We start from the raw sequence: 20,353 nt of genomic DNA, 5'->3' as shown, positions 1-20,353 counted from the left end.
AAACAGGACTCTGCTCTTGAGGTCGAAAGAAGGACTGGCTACACAGAATTCAAATAATGTTTATGATCCATGTACATTAACAGTGTATCCATTTAGAGGAAGTCTGGGACTATTTAACAATAATCATTCTGGACTCTGTCCAATCAGTTCTCCATACTGCAGCCTGAATAATTTCTTCTAAAATGTATAATTGACTGAATTACTCCCCTCTTTAAAATTCTTCAGCAGCTCATCTTTGTGTTTAGAATAAAATTCAGAGTTCTCAGCATATTACACAAAGCTTCTCTTGATCTGGCCCCAGTCTACCTTTTTCAACAGTATCTGCGACTCTTCCTCTTTTCCTGGATCGCTTATTTTAACCACAGTAACTATTGGCCATTACCGTCACTCTGCTGGGCCTTTTTCCATCTTGTTCCCTCTATCTGGGATATTCTTCCTTTCATACCCACCCCTACCCACTGCTACACACTTTTTAAAACTTAAGTATCTCCTACTCATCGATGAAGATACAACTCACTCATTACTGCAGAAAACACTCCTTGTCCCACCTTTTCTTCTTCTGTCTCCAGACACCAATAGGGAGCCTGTCCTCTGCTCTCCCACGACACTGCATAAAAGTTACTATAGCATTTTTTCCACCTTGTATTGTAATTATCTACTAAGAAACAAGTTCCTTCATGGTAGGTTCTGTATCTTACCCCCTATTATACGTCTGTTCTGTACTAAGTCACTTGGAACACTCTTCGTCCCCCTCTGATGTCTATGTCAGAAGCTTTCTCTGTCTCATGTCATACTTTTCACGGAAACATTTCATGCAAAGACGGGCTCAATAAAGGACAGAAATGGTAGGGACCTAACAGCAGAAGATATTAAGAAGAGGTGGCAAGGACACACAGCCGAACTGTACAAAAAAAGATCTTCATGACCCAGATAACCATGATGGTGTGATCACTCATCTAGAGCCAGACATCCTGGAATGTGAAGTCAGTGGGCCTTAGGAACCATCACCATGAATGAAGCTAGTGGAGGTGATAGAATTCCAGTTGAGTTATTTCAAATCCTAAAAGATGTTGTTGTGAAAGTGCTGCACTCAATATGCCAGCAAATTTGGAAAACTCAGCAGTGGCCACAGGACTGGAAGAGGTCAGTTTGTATTCCAATCCCAAAGAAAGGCAATGCCAAAGAATACTCAAACTACCAGACAATTCTACTTATCTCACATGCTAGCACAGAGAAGGCAATGGCACCCCATTCCAGTACTCTTGCCTGGAAAATCCCATGGATGGAGGAGCCTGGTAGGCTGCAGTCCATGGGGTCACGAAGAGTCGCACACGACTGAGCAACTTCCCTTTCACTTTTCACTTTTATGCATTGGAGAAGGAAATGGCAACCCACTCCAGTGTTCTTGCCTAGAGAATCCCAGGGACGGGGGAGCCTGGTGGGTTGCAGTCTATGGGGTTACACAGAGCTGGACATGACTGAAGCAACTTAGCAGCAGCAGCAGCAGCACATGCTAGCAAAGTAATGCACAAACTTCTCCAAGCCAGGCTTCAACAGTATGTGAACCGTGAACTTCCCGATGTTCATGCTGGATTTAGAAAATGCAGAGGAACCAGAGATCAAATTGCCAACATCTGTTGGATCATCAAGAAAGCATGAGAATTCCAGAAAAACATCTACTTCTGCTTTATTAACTATGCTAAAACCTTTGACTGTGTAGATCACAAGAAACTGTGGAAATTCTTCAAGAAATGGGAATACCAGACCACCTGACCTGCCTCCTGAGAAATCTGTATGTAGGTCAAGAAACAACAGTTAGAATTGGACACGGAACAACAGACTGGTTCCAAATTGAGAAAGGAGTATGTCAAGGCTGTATATTGTCACCCTGAATACATCATGTGAAATGCTGGGCGGGATGAAGCATAAGCTGGAATCAAGATTGCCAGGAGAAATATCAATAACCTCAGATATGCAGATGATGCCACCCTTATGGCAGAAAGTGAAAAAGAACTAAAGAGCCTCTTGATGAAAGTAAAAGAGGAGAGTAAAAAAGTTGAATTAAAACTTAATATTCAGAAAACTAAGATCATAGCATCCAGACCCATCACTTCCTGGTAAATAGATGGGGAAACAATGGAAACAGTGACAGACTTTATTTTGGGGGGCTCCAAAATCACCATAGATGGTGACTGCAGCTATGAAATTAAAAGACACTTGCTCCTTGGAAGAAAAGCTATGACCAACCTAGACAGCTTACTAAAAAGCAGAGACATTACTTTACCAACAAAGGTCAGTCTAGTCAAAGCTATGGTTTTTCCAGTGGTCATGTATACATATGAGAGTGGGACTATAAAGAAAGCTGAGTGCCAAAGAACTGATGCTTTTGAACTGTGGTGTTGGAGAAGACTCTTGAGAGTCCCTTGGACTGCAAGGCGATCCTACAGGTCAATCCTAAAGGAAATCAGTCCTGAATATTCATTGGAAGGACTGAAGCTGAAGCCGAAACTCCAATACTTTGGCACCTGATGCAAAGAAGTGACTCATTGGAAAAGACCCTGATGCTGGGAAAGATTGAAGGCAGGAGAAGGGAACGACAGAGGATGAGATGGTTGGATGGCATCACCGACTTGATGGACATGAGTTTGAGTAAGCTCCAGGAGTTGGTGATAGACAGGGAGGCCTGGACAGGCAGTCCATGGGGTCACAAAGAGTCGGACACGACTGAGTGACTGAACTGAACTGATGTCACTCAGTCATGCCTTACTCTTTGTGAGCCCATTAACTGTAGCCCGCCAAGCTCCTCTGTCCATGGGATTCTCCAGGCAAGAATACTGCAGTAAGTTGCCATGCCCTCCTCTAGGGGATCTTCCCGACCCAGGGATCGAACTTCAGTCTCTTATGTCTCCTGCATTGGAAGGCGGGTTCTTTCCCACTAACACCACCTGGGACTGTTACCTAGTAGATAGATGTTCATTGCATTTTCATTGTTGCTGTTGAACGCTGGATGGATGGGTGGTTGGATGGATGCATGGGTGGGGATGTTTGGTTATGGACCAGGTTTATACACTAGAAACAGACAACTTTAGTGCCACCTTTAGGATGTAGGGGCTGAGTAAATCCATCACAGTGGCCTTTTCTCAAGTGTTGTGGTCCTGGTGAATTTGGATTAAGTGGGAGACAAATGGAACTCTAAATGTGAAAAATTAAATAACAATAAAAAGCAAGTCTCACAGGGCAGCGTGCTGCCTCGCCTCAGAAAATGAAAGAGTATAATGGGTAAGCCTGTGTCATTGACACGTTTACCCTTATTCTCCTAAAGAAACACGGATGGGCAGACAGGTGATAAAAGAAACAATGCTGCACACAGCTGCCCTATTGGTGTTTGAGGCATCTGAAGCTCACGCGTTCCAACGCCTGTGAAGAGTGTGTCAGGCCATCTGAATGTGGAAACCTGGGTTACAACGCCTGTGAAGAGTGGGTCAGGCCATCTGAATGTGGAAACCTGGGTTTGCTTTGCTTTTAGTCAGCTCTGCGGCCCTGGGTCCATCATTCTCTCTTCCTCTCAGATGAGGTCATTTTAGATTAAACAAGTATCTTCTCTTTTGACACTGTTTCCCGGGAGAGCACTTGACACACAGAAAGTACTAAAACTATGTGTCAAATGAATGAATGAGTCTCCCTCTCCGAGCTTTCTGGGTTTCACAGTGTGAGCTACAAACTAAGGCTGTGTCCTTCCAGCATTAAGTCTTAGCAGCACCCATTCTTTCCTCAATCTGTTTTATTGTTGTTCAGTTGCTAAGTCATGGCTGACTCTTTGCGACCCTGTGAACTGCAGCATGCCAGGCTTCCCTGTCTTTCACTATTTCCTGTTTGCTCAAACTCATATGCATTGAGCCAGTAACGCCATCCAACCGTCTCATCCTCTGAATCAGGGTCTTTTCAAATGAGTCAGTGCCAGGAGCCACCACGGGAGATCCCACCCATGACAAAGGTCATGCAGAGAGAACCTGACAGGCAAAGGCGGATCGGGCCTTGAGGGATTCCCTGGATCTGCTCGAGCATCTATCCCAAAACCAGAATCTGTCTGTCTTACTATTTTGTGCCTTTCACGAACTCTTCTGACACTAACAGGGGGCTATCCCCGACCACCTTTCTCTGGAAAAAGTGAACTTAGGGCTTTAGTTAATAAGTCTCCTGGGCATGAAAGGAGTGTTTCAATTCAAACCCCTCTGATGGCTTTTAGCTTGGCTGACAGGTTTTTCACAGCCTCCCAACCGTGAGAGACACGGGAAGCCTAAAACATTCTAAAAATATAGAGCCTTTCGAAGAGTTAAAAACTATTAGAGTAGTGCTGGTGTAAGATTTCATTGTTGAGCCAATGCTTGCTGCCAAGTGCCCATATCCCTTATCCATTATGTACCTGGGAGTGCATTGGTTAACATAGTTGCAATGTAAGAAAAACAAGCAGTAGCCTTGGAATTAACCACATCAGACCTTTGAGCTAATTGCGTCTTTCTTTGTTGTAACTCACTGCACCTTTGCTCTGTAAGAATGTAACTCTGTTTAGCACTTTCTGAGGCTGACATAGATTAGAAATGTAAAGAAAAAACACTTCAAGGGAAAACAAGTTTTCTGGCTGATCAACCTTTATCAAAAAAGGGTCATAAAATGTCCACAGGCCTCTAAGGCCAGAAGATATTACACACAACATTGTTACGGGAAAGGTATGCAGAAAATATCCTGGTTTCGATAAAGACAAAACAGATGTACTGTTTGGGCTGACTCTGCATGACTTTGCATCTTTCCTTTCCCTCTATGTAGAAGTCAAGGTATAAAAGTTCCTTTTGAAAATAAAGTTATGGGCCTTGCTCACTGAAGCTTGGTCTCCCCGTGTCATTCTTTTTTTCCTTTTCTTTTTCTCTCTCTGTTCTTCTTTCAGGATGACTCCTTGGGGCACAGGGGCTCTCTGAATTCACTTTTTTGCCTGGGCTTCTAAGACCCGATTGGGAAGGCGCCCTGCGTCTTCACCAGGGAGGGGGCGTCCTGCGTCCTCACCCCACTGAGAGGGCGCCTGTGGCCTTCGTGAACAGAGCAAGTTCCATGCCAGGAGCTTTATTGGCTTTCTGTGTTAATCAAGGAAGATCAAGCCTCTGTTCTTTCCGCTTTGCTATCCTTTCGCCTATGCCGTCATCCTGAGGGTACCCCTGGATCCTGCTGGGACTGGACCCCGGCAAGTCAGCTTTTTGCCATAGGCTGTAGGATAATTATTTCCTATGAACCTAGATGTGGTTCGTAGCTCTATCATAACATCTTCATTCAGTCATATTGAACTGAATGACTGTTTAATTACCTGGCTCTGATGCTAGACAGTGAGGAATTTAACAGCAGTGACTATGACATTCATTAAGATGAATTTCCTGTGTTAGGGTCCAACACAGAGAAGAGGCTCGCTTGACAAACAACCACAGGGAACTGAACTGGATTCACACGGAGCACTGAAAGGGCAGGTGATTAAAGAGCACCACAAAGTAAACCCCAGCGCTGCAGGGCAGAGGCAAGGCCAGTCGCCTGAGATCTAAGGGAGACAATGGGCAGAGAAAGATGATTTCACCTGTTCTGATTGTAGGAAATCTGGATTCAGGGCAAAGAAATGCCGAAGGCAAAAGTGCCAGACAGTACTCTCCAGACACCTCACCTCCCTCTGTGGCCTGAGATTCTACTCTGGTTTAGATCTGGGGTCCGTGGACCAAGATGACTTTAGTGTAAACCTTCCGGTTTACAATGCAGGCTCTTCAAAACATGGCCCAAGGAAGAGGTACGGTTTTCATTCTTATCAGACTTCCTAGAAAAACTCCATGTTTTTGTGAGGTATAGAAAACATTAAAAATTTAAGACATGCCAACATGAAGTTCCTTCAGCCCCTTTAGCACCAACGACACCAGTGCCTTTCTTAACAATACTGTTTGCCTTAGAGTTTCTCAATCTTACGTTTGCCTTAGAGAACTAGAATGGAAAGCTCTTTGCCTTATGTGTGCCTTAGAGAACTAGAATGGAAAGCTCTTTGCCTGGTTGGCTGATATCATCTTGAACAGCTTTAACCTCCACTTTCATTTTGATTCAATATTAGATGTGCTTTTTCAATCCATTGTCTTGAAATCTTGCCAGATTACAAATAAGCAATTTCAACAAGAGTAATAAAAATGAACAGGACATCATAAAGAACATCAGTTGTGACCTTTATTTAACCTCCTACATGGTCCAAGTGTGTCCTTGGCCCCAACTGGAAAGTGAAAAGGAAATATACACAGATAATTTTACTTCCACTAAAATTCAGTGGTTAATAGCACCACTGAAAGGATGGGAAGAAGAAATGAAATCAGTATTTCAAATGTATGTGCCAGGCACTATCCCTGGGCAACAACAAAATAAGCATCACTCTCATTTTTGCAAAGGAAGAAGTTCAGACGCAAAGAAGTTAAGACGAGCCACCACCCAAGGTCAAAAGCAACAAGATAATGGCACATAGACCCCTCCATCTGGATCTGAAGTCCATACTTCATCCTTTATAAAACTGAGCTTAAATTAAATCATAGAACTACTGTATGAACTAGTGGGAAACAGAGGAAATAAAAATTTTTAGAGACTTCATAATTTATCAACACAGATCTTGAGAAATAATTTGTTTCCATATTTTGCTTTCACGTGTGTGTGTGTGTGTGTGTGTGCGTGTAGCAACTAAGAGTTTTGGACAAGCATGTCATCAGCATTCTACTAATGGAATTCTAAGGTAAAATATGACGCCCTCATTAGCTTGGTTGGATGTTATCACCAGCATATTTCTATTGAAATAGTAAAGATAACTCAAGGACTTCCATTGCCACTCAGGGATATCCAACCTGAGGACCACTGAAAAAAGTCTGAAACCACCCAGTGTGATCGCACATCCCATCTGCATGAATATGGTCAGTTTCCGGTCTTACCCCTCTTTGAGTTTTTAATTTAGTTATTCTATCAAAAATGTTATGAGCTCTTTCTTATTTCTTTGAGTTTTCTCCTTTAATAAGCCAAATTTTGTAACGACTGCATCCCAGACCCCAGTATTTGGAAAAAGTTGTTCACTTTAACACTTTATTCTGATACTAGAATAAATCAAAAAAATAATATCATTCTTTTGGAAATTGTTCAACTAGCCATAATTTTTTGCTTCATTGATATTTTTTGGACTGAACATATTCTTTTCACATTTTGAAAGTGACAATATGATTGTGGCATATTTCAGATATCTGTTTTTGGCTAAAAAGTAACTTTTTGATTATCTTTATTTTGTAAAACCAAGGAATTATTAGAAATCATGAAGCCTTCTTTAAATAAACTATAAATGAATAACAGCTGTTATTAACTTACAACATTGACATTTTTAATGTTTACTATAAAGGTTTGCTTGGCCCCAAGGCTTTAAGGTATAAGTGGAAGCATTTGGCCAATTATTTCCAGGGTACCAATGAAGTCACTGGGCTTACTCCTGACACTCAAACCCAGTGTTCTTGGACTTATAGGCTAATGTCTGTCAGCCCCTTGGGGCTAAAGGGAGGCCTTTGGTTGCTCAATGCCAGTGTCCTTCCCCAGAACCAGAGCTTTCCGAGCTCTGTCACCTGGATACATTTACCACTTCCCGGAATAAGTTAAGTCTCTGTCCCAGGGAGCTCACTACACCTCCTCCCTGGGTTTCCCACTCCCCTCAAGTCTGACATCCCTCAACACTTCTATCATTTTCCTGAAGATGAGCCTATGAGTTCTTTTAATTCTATGAGCTTCACTGTATAGCACACGGAACTATACTCAATATCTTGTAGCAAACTATAAGGGAGAAAAATCTGAAAAAGAAAGTTCATGTGTATATGGATGAGTATGTATGTGTGTGTGTGCATATGTGTCTGTATATTTATTTATGGGCTTCTTTAGTGACTCAGACAGTAAAGAATCTGCCTGCAATGTGAAAGTCCTAGGTTCAATCCCTGGGCCAGGAAGATCCCCTGGAAAAGAGCAAGGCAACCCATTCCAGGATTCTTGCCTGGAGAATTCCATGGACAGAAAAGCCTGGTGAGTTACAGTCCATATGGTCGCAAGGCAGTCAGACATGATTTAGTGACTAAACAACAACAACAACACACACACACACATACACACACAGATAAATATGTGTGTGAGTGGTGCACTGGTAAAGAATCTGCCTTCCAATGCAGGAGACACACAAGACATGGGTTTAATTCCTGGGTTGGGAAGATCCCCTGGAGAAGGATCTGGCAACCCACTCCAGTATTCTTGCCAGGATAATTTCACAGACAGAGGAGCCTGGTGGGTTACAGTCCATGGGATTGCAAAGAGTCATACATAACTGAATGATCGAGCATGCACACACACACACACATACACATATATGAAGCACTTTGCTGTAAACCTGAAACTAACACAACATTGTTAATTATACTTCAATAAAATTTTTGAAAAAGTTTATAATTTTCAAAAAAAAAAAATTCTAAGAGTTTTACTCATGATCACTCTTCTCTCTGGGTAAACAGGGCAACCAAGATAACAAACAGGCTGAACTGGCAGAGATGCATGCGGGCTTAAGAGACACAGTCCGTGGTCTCTTTCCTTAGAGATCATAACAGGGTAGTGGTTAAGAGCACAGACCTTGACGCCAGGCTCCCTGAATCTGCACACCAGAGTCTGCCCCTCAGCTGCCCATTCTTCAGCAAATTATTCAACTTCTGTGCGCTTTGGCTTCATCATATGTAAAATAAAGATATGATGATGCATTTTTAAAGGGCTATACTGAAGATGCATGCATGAGTACTAAGTCACTTCAGTTGTGTCCAACTCTTTGCAACCCTGTGGACTGTAGCCCACCAGTCTCCTCTGTCTGTGAAATTCTCCTGGCAAGAAGATGGAATTCTCCAGGCAAGAATACTGGAGTGGGTTGCCATGGCTTCCTCCAGGGCATCTTACCGACCCAGGGATCTAACTCCAGTCTCTCATGTCTCCTGCATTGGCAGGCGGGTTCTTCACCCACTAGCGCCACTTGGAACACCCATATTGAAGATGAAGTAAGTTAATTCACACAAAGCATTTAGAATAGTGCCTAACCCATAGTGAACACTCAATAACTGCTAGCTTTTATTAGCTACTATCGATTCCTTTCTGAGATGCTTTTCTCAGCTGCTCTTCACTTTGATTTTCTGAATCCATTCTTATACTTGCTCTAAGCCTAATGATGAAGCAAGCTGCACACTGCCAGCAGGGAGTCAGCAGTCTTGGGTACTCTGCACACCAGCCTGGCCTTGACTTATCCCTCCTGGGTGCTTTTTCAGTGAGGCAGCATATTTTAAAAGGTTCAAGAGTCAGACTGCCTGCTTGGAAACTCTGGCTCCCTTCTACTTTTTTCTACGCGGATGACCTTGGGCAAGGACTTGATCTTGCTCTGCATAATGACAGCATCAAACTTAAAAGGTTATCATGAGGATTAAATTACTTCAACATTCATAAAATTCTTAAAACCTTACTTGCAAAGATCAAATTCTATATAAGTTGGTTAAATACATACCAATTCTGATTAGGAGAAAGAGAAATTTCATTTCTTACCAAAGAATGAAAATGTCTGGAAGTGGTGTTAAGAAGAATTGATTTCTTTTGGGGTTGCTATAAGAATCCGCCTGTCATTGCAGAAGACGTAAGAGGCAAAGGTTCGATCCCTGAGTTGAGAAGATCTCCTGGAGGAGGGCAATGGCAGCCCACTCCAGTATCCTTGCCTGGAGAATCCCATGGACAGAGGAGCCTGGCGGGCTATAGTCCACAGGGTCACACAGAAACGGACACGACTGAACCGACTTAGCACAGTACAAACTTAAGACCTCGAACTATAAAAATTCACTCCTAAAATACTACCAAACTTTCTTCAATGAATTTCAGATTGCTGGTGCTGTTTAGTCTCTAAGCTGGGTCCAACTCTTTGCAACTCCATGGACTGTAGCCCACTAGGCTATTCTGTCCATGGAATTTCCCAGGCAAGAGTACTGGAGTGGGTTGCTATTTCCTTCTCCAGAATTTCAAATTAACAGTAGTTATATTCAATAAATAATGTGACAGACTTGAAAAACAATTCTTATAGTAAATTAAATGCAACTCCTGTAACTCGGTATATATAAATCTTTTTCTTACCTAAAGTGCATAGGAATAAATTTATATGGGGTATAAATCAAGTCAAGATAAATGTTTCAATATAATGAGATCTTTCATAAGGTTATGAAAGTTATGCACTTTAAGTGAACTTCTGCAATCATTTGAAGATTTTAAAAATTTTATAATGACTACCTACTATGTACCAGCGTGTTAAGTGATGGGGGAACAATGGAGGATGCCTGCCTTTCAATGACTTGCCATTAAGAGTGTAGGAATAACAGATGGCAACAAATAGTCACAAGGTCCCCCAGCAATGAAGCCGGGGACAGGCCACACCTGTGCCTGCTGTGCCACCTGAAAACCACGCACAGCCCTCACTCACCCCACGCCCCCCAGTCTAATCCCCTCTTTACAGGAAGTCTTAGTTCCCTGGTTGGAGTGAGGGAGAGGGACAGACCTGGTGCTTTTCCTTTGGAAATACAATGCACATTGAACTACTGGCAAAGTGTCCAACTTTATAATAGCCTTGAGAAATGACACAAGGAAAAGTAAAGACAAGGTGTTTTCCTTGTCTATAAAAAACCAGACAGGACTTTCAGATTGATTTAGCTATTTAAAATAGAATCCAAAGAAATGACTCTCATGAAGAAGAAGGTTTAAAATATGTTTCAGTTCTTTTTTTTTTTTTCCCAAGAAGACTGTCTAAGCCAGCAGTTAAGAGAGTAAAATATCATTCTTTCTAAACTTAATTCCACTCTATCCAAGTTCTGGCTACAGTGAAATTGACCCTTTTTCCATCACCACATAAACATCTGTTAAACACATTTGAAGGTAGAGTCTCTGAACATCTCTGGGTATACAGTTGGCACTTCTGAAGTTTTGCTTGTTACTTGAGGTTCAGGAACTACTACACAATTGCACTCATCTCACATGCTAGCAAAGTATTTCTCAAAATTCTCCAAGCCAGGCTTCAACAGTACATGAACTGTGAACTTCCAGATGTTCAAGCTGGATTTAGAAAAGGCAGAGGAAACAGAGATCAAATTGCCAACATCCGTTGGATCATCAAAAAATCAAGAGAGTTTCAAAAAAAAAACATCTATTTCTGCTTTACTATGCCAAAGCCTATGACTGTGTGGATCATGACAAACTGAAAATTCTTCAAGAGATGGGAATATCAGACCACCTGACCTGACTCCTGAGAAATCTGCATTCAGGTCAAGAAGCAACCGTTAGAACTGGACATGAAACAACAGATTGTTTCCAAATCAGGAAAGGAGTATAACAAGGCTGTATAGTGTCACCCTGCTTATTTAACTTATATGAAGAATACATCATGAGAAATGTTGGGCTGGATGAAGCACAAGCTGGAATCAAGATTGCCAGGAGAAATATCAATAATCTCAGGTATGCAGATGATACCACCCTTATGGCAGAAAGTGAAGAAGAACTAAAGAGCCTCTTGATGAAAGTGAAAGAGGAGAGTAAAAATGTTGGCTTAAAACTCAACATTCAGAAAACTACGATCATGGCATCTGGTCCCATCACTTCCTTGCAAATAGATGGGGAAACAATGGAAACAGTGAGAGACTTTATTTTGGGGGGCTCCAAATCACCACTGATGGAGACTGCAGCCATGGAATTAAAAGATGGTTGCTTCTTGAAAGAAAAGCTATGACCAACCTAGACAGCATATTAAAAAGCAGAGACATTACTTTGTCAACAAAAGTCCATCTAGTCAAGGCTATGGTTTTTCCAGTAGTCATGTATAGATGTGAGAGTTGGACTGTAAAGAAAGCTGAGTGCCAAAGAATTGATGCTTTTGAACTGTGGTGTTGGAGAAGACTCTTGAGAGTCCAGAGGAGATACAGCCAGTCAATCTTAAAGGAAATCAGTCCTGAATATTCATAGGAAGGACTGATGTTGAAGCTGAAACTCCAATACTTTGGCCACCTGATGTGAAGAACTGACTCATTTGAAAAGACCCTGATGCTGGGAAAGATTGAAGGCAGGAGGAGAAGGGGACGACAGAGGATGAGATGGTAGGAGGGCATCACTGACTCGATGGACATGAGTTTGAGCAAGCTCCACGAGTTGGTGATGGACAGGGAAGCCTGGCGTGCTGCAGTCCATAGGGTCGCAAAGAGTTGGACACGACTGAGCAAGTGAACTGAGGGTCAGGATGGGGGTGGTTGGATTGTAGAAGCAGTCTTTCTGGCCAGGCCTCCTCAGGATTTGGGCTCTTTTAGTAAAGTCACTGAAGCTTTAACTTTCTAAAGGAAACCTCTGCAGTCTAAAAAGAATAATAATGCAGCTTCTGTAACTTCTTCCCTCAGAAACATGCAGAGCAGTTTTAATCATTATACAGGCAGCTGAATCCTAGGCTGTAGAGTCTGATGATCTGGCTCTATACTGCCCAGGTAAGTTACCTTGATTTGCTCACCTGCATTACTAAGGGACCAAATAGATTTTTCTAACAGAAAAAATACCATAATGCAGATTAGTAAAATCCCACTGTACACTGTAAAGTGTTTCTTTAGTTGTTATTCCTTCAAATCTGAAAGAACGTTTCTCTGAATCTGGAAGAACTTTAGCTCTTGTAAAGCAGCGGTTTCACATATACCTTGAGCATCAATTTAAAGCACTGCTGAGCTTTTTTGTTTTTGTTTGTTTGTTTTTTAGGATACAAATTCTCAGTGGATGAACACATGGACAGGTTCTCAACTTGTCTTTCCCTGCTTGGTACAACAGCAAAATGTCTTAAAGCAAAAATGTCTTGAAAGCCAATGGGCATAGGAGGCTGTTTCTTTTCTTTTTTTTTTAATGTTTTATTTTGTATTGGAGTATAGTGAAGGGGCTCAGCCATACATATACATGAATCCATGCTTCCCCAAACTCTCCTCCTATCCAGGCTGCCACATAACATTGAGCAGAGTTCCTTATGCTATACAGAAAGTCTTTGCTGGTTATCCATTCGAAATATAGCAGTGGGTGTGTGTCCATCCCAAACTCCCTAACTATCCCTGACCTCCACTCTTACCCCCTGATAAATTGTAAGTTCATGCTCTAAGTCTAGGAGTCTGTTTCTGTTTCATAAATAAGTTTATTTGTATCATTTCTTTTTAGATTCTGCATAACAGAATTTGCCATACTGAGTGAAGTAAGAAAGCTGCTTCTTATAAGGCAAAGGCAGCTATTCCTTAAATATGCCAAGAAAAATAACCATTAGAGTGACCAGGTATTAAAGCCCTACTAAGCATCCAGACATTGTGCCAGGGGGTTTATATGTGTCACTTTTAATTCTTATAAGCACTCACACAATCATTACTGATCATTCTCATTTTATAAATAAGCAAATAAGCTCAAAGTGTCAGTTTCTTGACCAGGGATACCCAGCTAGTCAACAATGCTGCTGCTAAGTCGCTTCAGTCATGTCCGACTCTGTGCGACCCCACAGACGGCAGCCCATCAGGCTCCCCCGTCCCTGGGATTCTCCAGGCAAGAACACTGGAGTGTGTTCCCATTTCCTTCTCCATAGTCAACAATAGATTGGGAATTTTAACCTTATCTGCCTGTTTCTAAAGATGGAGTCTTTGCTTCCTCAGCAACTGGCCTGCTACAAGTACAGACGCAGTTATGTTAAATCTCAAAAGACAATTCCTGAATTTATCTGGAAGCCAAAGGGTTTTAGACAACAGGCCTATTTGCATGCTCTAGGCCTGTCTCGCTGCTTTACCTCAAATGACAACTCAACCTGATTCAGAAGAAACAGAATTATATCCATGTGAGCACTTCCCTGGGTGAAAGAGGTTCCTTTAGTCCTCCAAAAGTAAGACATTACCCTTACCTCCCTGTCTAACGATGTTTTCTTTCACAAGAATGCCTTCAAAGGGTAGGATTGAAAAAGCACTAAAAGTACATAGAAGATGTCTGATTGGAGTGAAGTAATTTTTTTTAAAGTAGACCAAGGAAAGAAAATGGAGAATGCAGAAAAAGAATCATTACTCTAGATGCTGAACAGTGAGACTAATGTGGGTACCTGAGAAAGGCGTAGGTAAAGCAGGAGATTTGAGTAACTAAGTCAAAGGCTTCCCTCCTGCTTTTTGCCACTAATACAAGATATCCAACTTCTCTAGAATTTGGAACCTACAGTGCTAAGGAAACACAGTTTTCATCTATAGGAAAACCATATTGCACCCAATCCTTGATTATCTGCATCCCTAGAGAGCTGCAGCAAGAGAGTTAATATCCTAACATGGAAAATTTACCCACCAGCTTCTAAACCATGAGCTTTCCCTTCTTACTTCTACCTCTAAAACTGGATAAAGAGGAAGCAGTAAGGAAGAAGAAAGAGGGAACTGGTTTTGCAGGCAGACTCAGTTCATATTCTGGCTCCTCCAGCACCAGTTAGGTGTTTATGGAAAACTTTTGAACTTCATTGAAATTCAAAATACTAGCAATAAAATGGAGCTTATAAGACCTACCTCTTAACCGCTTTTCTAAGGGTAAAATGATACACACAAAATAACTAGCAAACACCTGGGGTGTAATAGTCTACATGAAGACTAGTCATGTTCACCCAGAGGCTCTGTAACAGACTGTACCTCCCTTCATCTAAAAGATTGCGAAACTGTCCCATCTTCAGTTCAGTTCAGTTCAGTCGTTGTCGTGTTCGACTCTTTGCGACCCCATGAATCACAGCATGCCAGGCCTCCCTGTCCATCACCAACTCCCAGAGTTCACTCAGACTCACGTCCATCGAGTCAGTGATGCCATCCAGCCATCTCATCCTCTGTCGTTCCCTTCTCCTCCTGCCCCCAATCCCTCCCAGCATCAGAGTCTTCTCCAGTGAGTCAACTCTTCGCATGAGGTGGCCAAAGTACTAGGGTTTCAGCTTCTGCATCATTCTTTCCAAAGAAATCCCAGGGCTGATCTCCTTCAGAATGGACTGGTTGGATCTCCTCGCAGTCCAAGGGACTCTCAAGAGTCTTCTCCAACACCACAGTTCAAAAGCATCAATTCTTTGGTGCTCAGCCCTCTTCACAGTCCAACTCTCACATCCATACATGACCACAGGAAAAACCATAGCCTTGACTAGACGGACCTTTGTTGGCAAAGTGATGATAACTTTCCTTCCAAGGAGTAAGCGTCTTTTAATTTCATGGCTGCAGTCACCATCTGCAGTTATTTTGGAGCCCCCTAAAAAAAAGTCTGACACTGTTTCCACTGTATCTCCGTCTATTTCCCATGAAGTGATGGGACCAGATGCCATGATCTTCGTTTTCTGAATGTTGAGCTTTAAGCCAACTTTTTCACTCTCCTCTTTCATCTTCATCAAGAGGCTTTTTAGTTCCTCTTCACTTTCTGCCATAAGGGTGGTGTCATCTGCATACCTGAGGTTATTGATATTTCTCCCCGCAATCCTGATTCCAGCTTGTGTTTCTTCCAGTCCAGTGTTTCTCATGATGTACTCTGCATATAAGTTAAATAAGCAGGGTGACAATATACAGCCTTGACGTACTCCTTTTCCTATTTGGAACCAGTCTGTTGTTCCATGTCCAGTTCTAACTGTTGCTTCCTGACCTGCATACAGATTTCTCAAGAGGCAGGTCAGGTGGCCTGGTATTCCCATCTCTTTCAGAATTTTCCACAGTTTATTGTGATCCACACAGTCAAAGGCTTTGGCATAGTCAATAAAACAGAAATAGATGTTTTTCTGGGACTCTCTTGCTTTTTCCATGATCCAGCAGATGTTGGCAATTTGATCTCTGGTTCCTCTGCCTTTTCTAAAACCAGCTTGAACATCAGGAAGTTCACAGTTCACATATTTCTGAAGCCTGGCTTGGAGAATTTTGAGCATTACTTTACTAGAATGTTAGATGAGTGCAATCGTGTGGTAGTTTGAGCATTCTTTGGCATTGCCTTTCTTTGGGATCAGAAAGAAAACTGACCTTTTCCAGTCCTGTGGCCACTGCTGAATTTTCCAAATCTGCTGGCATATTGAGTGCAACACTTTCACAGCATCATCTTTCAGGATAGGCATAAATCAGAGAGTAAATATCCACAATTATATTTAGTAACATCTTTGCATGAGCTGGTGAATGTCACAGGTGAGTGTTTCCTGTGCTTTATTTATTAATTGCCTGTTCCTCAGTGGAGCATGTATCCAGTGGGGGCAGGCGTCTCTACCACTCGGACTGGCATGGGAAACACCCGGCATTCAGACCAACTCACTGAAAAATGCATAAGAGGACAATTTGCCTTGTTTCTTCGACAAAGATAATGGTGTGAGACATCTTCCCAAAAATTTTCAAGAAGACTGTCAGCTTTGAAATCTTTAAAGCTTTTCTGTTTTGATTTTTGTTTCTAGTTTTCCTTGGAAAACAAAGCTGAGGGCCTTAAAAATTCCCAGGATGGGGAAGTGGATGCTATTCTCCAAACATCACAGGCTTCTAGTAGGTGGCAAGAACTTATGCACACGTGGTAGATGGGGAAAAAAAATAACCCCTTTCTCCTAAAACACAGGTTCTTTAAATGCAAATAACTCAGTACATACCATTTGATGCTACAGAGTTTGACCTGTGGCTGTAAATATAAAGGGTCTTGTCGAAAGCATTTGAACCAGGTACCAAATAAAGTGTGCCAGCTGTTTACAGAACCCAGCAGTTAAAATCGTGTCTGTGGGTAAGAAAAGAAAGCAGCTTCTTGACAACTTCTTTGAGCCTTAATTCTTTGAAGTTTATCTGATAGCTCTGTCAGGACCAGGCAGGCCTCCAGAATAACTTCTGAGACTTCTCATCACACAAGAGACAGGCACAGCATGAACCAACTGGATGCTTCAGTCTGACAGAAACAACCAGAATCCAATGCTTTAAGTCACTATCCTGAAAACCAAGGGCCTGGAAGGTCAATTTTGGTTTAAAAACAACAACAGCCATGAACCTCAAGGCATATGATGTCACACTCATAAAAAAGGGAACTAAACAAAAGTAAAAGTATTAGTCCCTTCCTAATGCTATGTACTGAGAGCTTGGTTTAATTAAATCCATCAAACCTTTACTGCCCTGCCTGTATATGTGATATGTACTATGATGGGCCCTGAGACACAGAATACTATCTGGCTGAAGTCTAATGAGAAAACTTGTTTCTCGCACATCAGCAGAGCAAGTTAAAACTAAGGCTCAGTCTCTGTCATTAAAAGGCTCACAATGTATGTCTTTGTGTGTGACCTGTGTGCATAGGTATTGAGACAGAAAGTGAGATAATATTAAACTGCTATAATGCAAATTTATAAATTCTAGACACATTTACAACATATCTAATATATTCTTAACACAGACTCGATATGCACTATATATAATAAATGTGATATGTATTAATGGTATATGAAGAGCTTTAAAAGTCCAAGGAAATAAACAATGAATTCTGCCTGAGTGAACTGAAGAAGGTTTCTCATAGGAGGGACAATCAACTGTACTTAGAATGGTAAGAACATTTTTTCCAGCTGAAGAAATAACAGAAGAGAATGTTTTGATCATAACAATTCTTACACCCATGACCAAATACTGGGTTGGTGAGAAAGTTTGTTTGGGTTTTTCTGTAACATTAGAAAACCCCAAAGGAACTTTCTGGCCAAACCAGTAAATGGTAACAATGACGCTCCCTGTAGATCTACAGCTAAAATCATCACTAAATTAATATCTGTCAATGAAATAGGTAATAATACATATTTGGCTACAATTTAATCAAGAAAATATACAGTGAGATGTGTGTGTGTGCAAAGTCGCTTCAGTAGTGTAAGACTCTTCGCGACCCTATGGATGGCAGCCTGCCAGACTTCTTAGTCAATGAGATTCTCCAGCCAAGAATACTGGAGTGGGTTGCCATGCTCTACTCCAAGGGATCTTCCTGAACCAGAGGCTGAACCTGCGTCTCTTATATTCCTGCATTGGCAAGTGGGTTCTTTACCACTAGCGCCACCCGGGAAGTCCACATAGTAAGATAGACAAGCATTAATCAGATCCTAGGTATGTCAGACCACAGTTATTCCTAACCAGGTATCTGCGATAGATCAGGGGTAGAAATGTTTTGAAAACTAAATATGATAGACATAATTCTGTTCTGTGTAAAGAGAACATTTCTAAGAATAATTCCATTTATCTGTTCATCTACTGCTATATTCTTTCATTTAAAAAGTCTTTATTAAACGCCTACAGGACGTCAAGCAGTCATTAGATAATACTGTCCTTGAGGGCACATTATGTTCTCATCAAACTGTCTGAAATGACTGGCAGGGGAGAACTTACACGTAGTTTGTCACACAGACAGATAAATAACATCAGGTCAGTATGATAAGCTCTCTTGCAGAGGTGTGAACAGTATCTGAGGGACAAAAATAACCAACCACTAGATCTGCTAGCATTTTATTACCCCAAATCCAATGTGCGTATACAGAGAAGTGATCTCCATGTCACTTATTGGGCAGAGCTTTGTGATAATGACAATGCTCATACATTCACTTCATTTCACCCTCACAACAATCCTATGAAGTAGGAGTTATCAGCTTCTTTTACAGATGCAGGAAAATGAGCCCCAGAAAGTTTAGATCATGTACCCAAGGTAACATGGCTAAAAAAGTATGAGCTAGGTTGTGAATAAGACCTTACTTGTTGCTGCCGCTGCTGCTGCTAAGTCGCTTCAGTCGTGTCCGACTCTGTGCGACCCCATAGACAGCAGCCTACCGGGCTCCCCCGTCCCTGGGATTCTCCAGGCAAGAACACTGGAGTGGGTTGCCATTTCCTTCTCCAAGACCTTACTTACTATTGCTAAAATCTGTGCTTTTCTACCTCATCATAGTTGGCTCTTTTGATTATAATTACTGTGAGAGTAGAGGCCACAGAAAATAAGCATATAAGAACTCAAAGGGACCTTAGAGATGGATTATTCACTCTCTTTACTTCACAGAGGAAGGGACAGGCTGGTTCTGTTATCCAGGTAACCAGGGACCTAGTTTGTTCTTAGTGCAAAAGGCGTGTGTATGGGTGAATAGATTTCGTGTAAATACCAGTTCTTTCTTGTTAAAAGCAGAGACCCAAGGAGACGAAGTACATGTGAGAAGCTGAAGTCTAAGGGCAAGACTCTAGCTACTTGACTACCATGTTCTTCTGTTTCATTTCTCTGTTATGTCATACTGCCTCACTTTTGGGTAATCACAATTTCCTATGAATAAATTATTATATTTTCTAAAGCAATCAAAGTTAACCAAATGTAAATTTTTAACCAAAGACACTTAGGGTTTTCTCTGATTTCTAGCCCAATGATTCAGTCTCAGAGCCCTGAAAATACTCAATACAAGGCCTTTGCCTTAAGGCCTTTTGCGAGGGGTAGGGGGGAGGGAAGTAAGTTTGCTCTTTGTTTTCTTCCCTGCATCTTGAGTACTGCGATGTGTTCCAAAGTTCCACAAACCTCTCAGCCCCTGAATATGACTTCTAAGAATTCTCTGATGAAAGAAACATTTGCTTGGTTCCCTAGTAACGTTTCTTTGTAGTGTCACAATGTACAAATATCCCACTTTCAAAAAAGGTTATAATAAAGGATCAAAATAAATTGTGATACTCAACAGAAAATACTCATTATTGATAATGAGGCCAGCTCAACACCCCATAGAATAAAACCCTAAGAGGTAGATATTAAGAGAGGTGCAGAAAGGCAGTGTAATGAGTATGGTGGTAAAAACGTCATGGATTAGATAAAGCCATCCAAGTGTTTGAATGTGCTGTGTTGATGAATTAGGTGTTAATACATAAAGCCACTCACAGTGGCTGTGATTCGTTGAGCTAGTCAGTGTTTTGTATTATGCTTTTAAACAAGGAAATCAAGGTCTTGTTTTTACAAAAGGGAAGCTATACAAAATATCCTCCTCTCTGTCTGATAGATTGAGCTTCCTACTGGAGCTAGCCTGAAGCAGAAACAGTGAGGAAGGGCTGTCTCTGGCTCTTTTGGTGTTGGGTTTCCTCTGAGACAGCCTGCAGCCTGGGTCCAAAGACATGCTCTATACCTGAAATCCTGATTCTGGGGCTTCCAGGGAAAATTGCAGAGCTGCTCTGATGCCATAAACCTACAATTTTCATAATCAGACCTGCTTTTAGCACTGCTCAGAAATTCTAGGCAA

Source organism: Bos mutus, chromosome 29 (genome assembly GCF_027580195.1).
Source record: "Bos mutus isolate GX-2022 chromosome 29, NWIPB_WYAK_1.1, whole genome shotgun sequence".
Lineage (NCBI taxonomy): Eukaryota > Metazoa > Chordata > Mammalia > Artiodactyla > Bovidae > Bos > Bos mutus.
Note: the sequence above shows the minus strand (reverse complement) of the source record.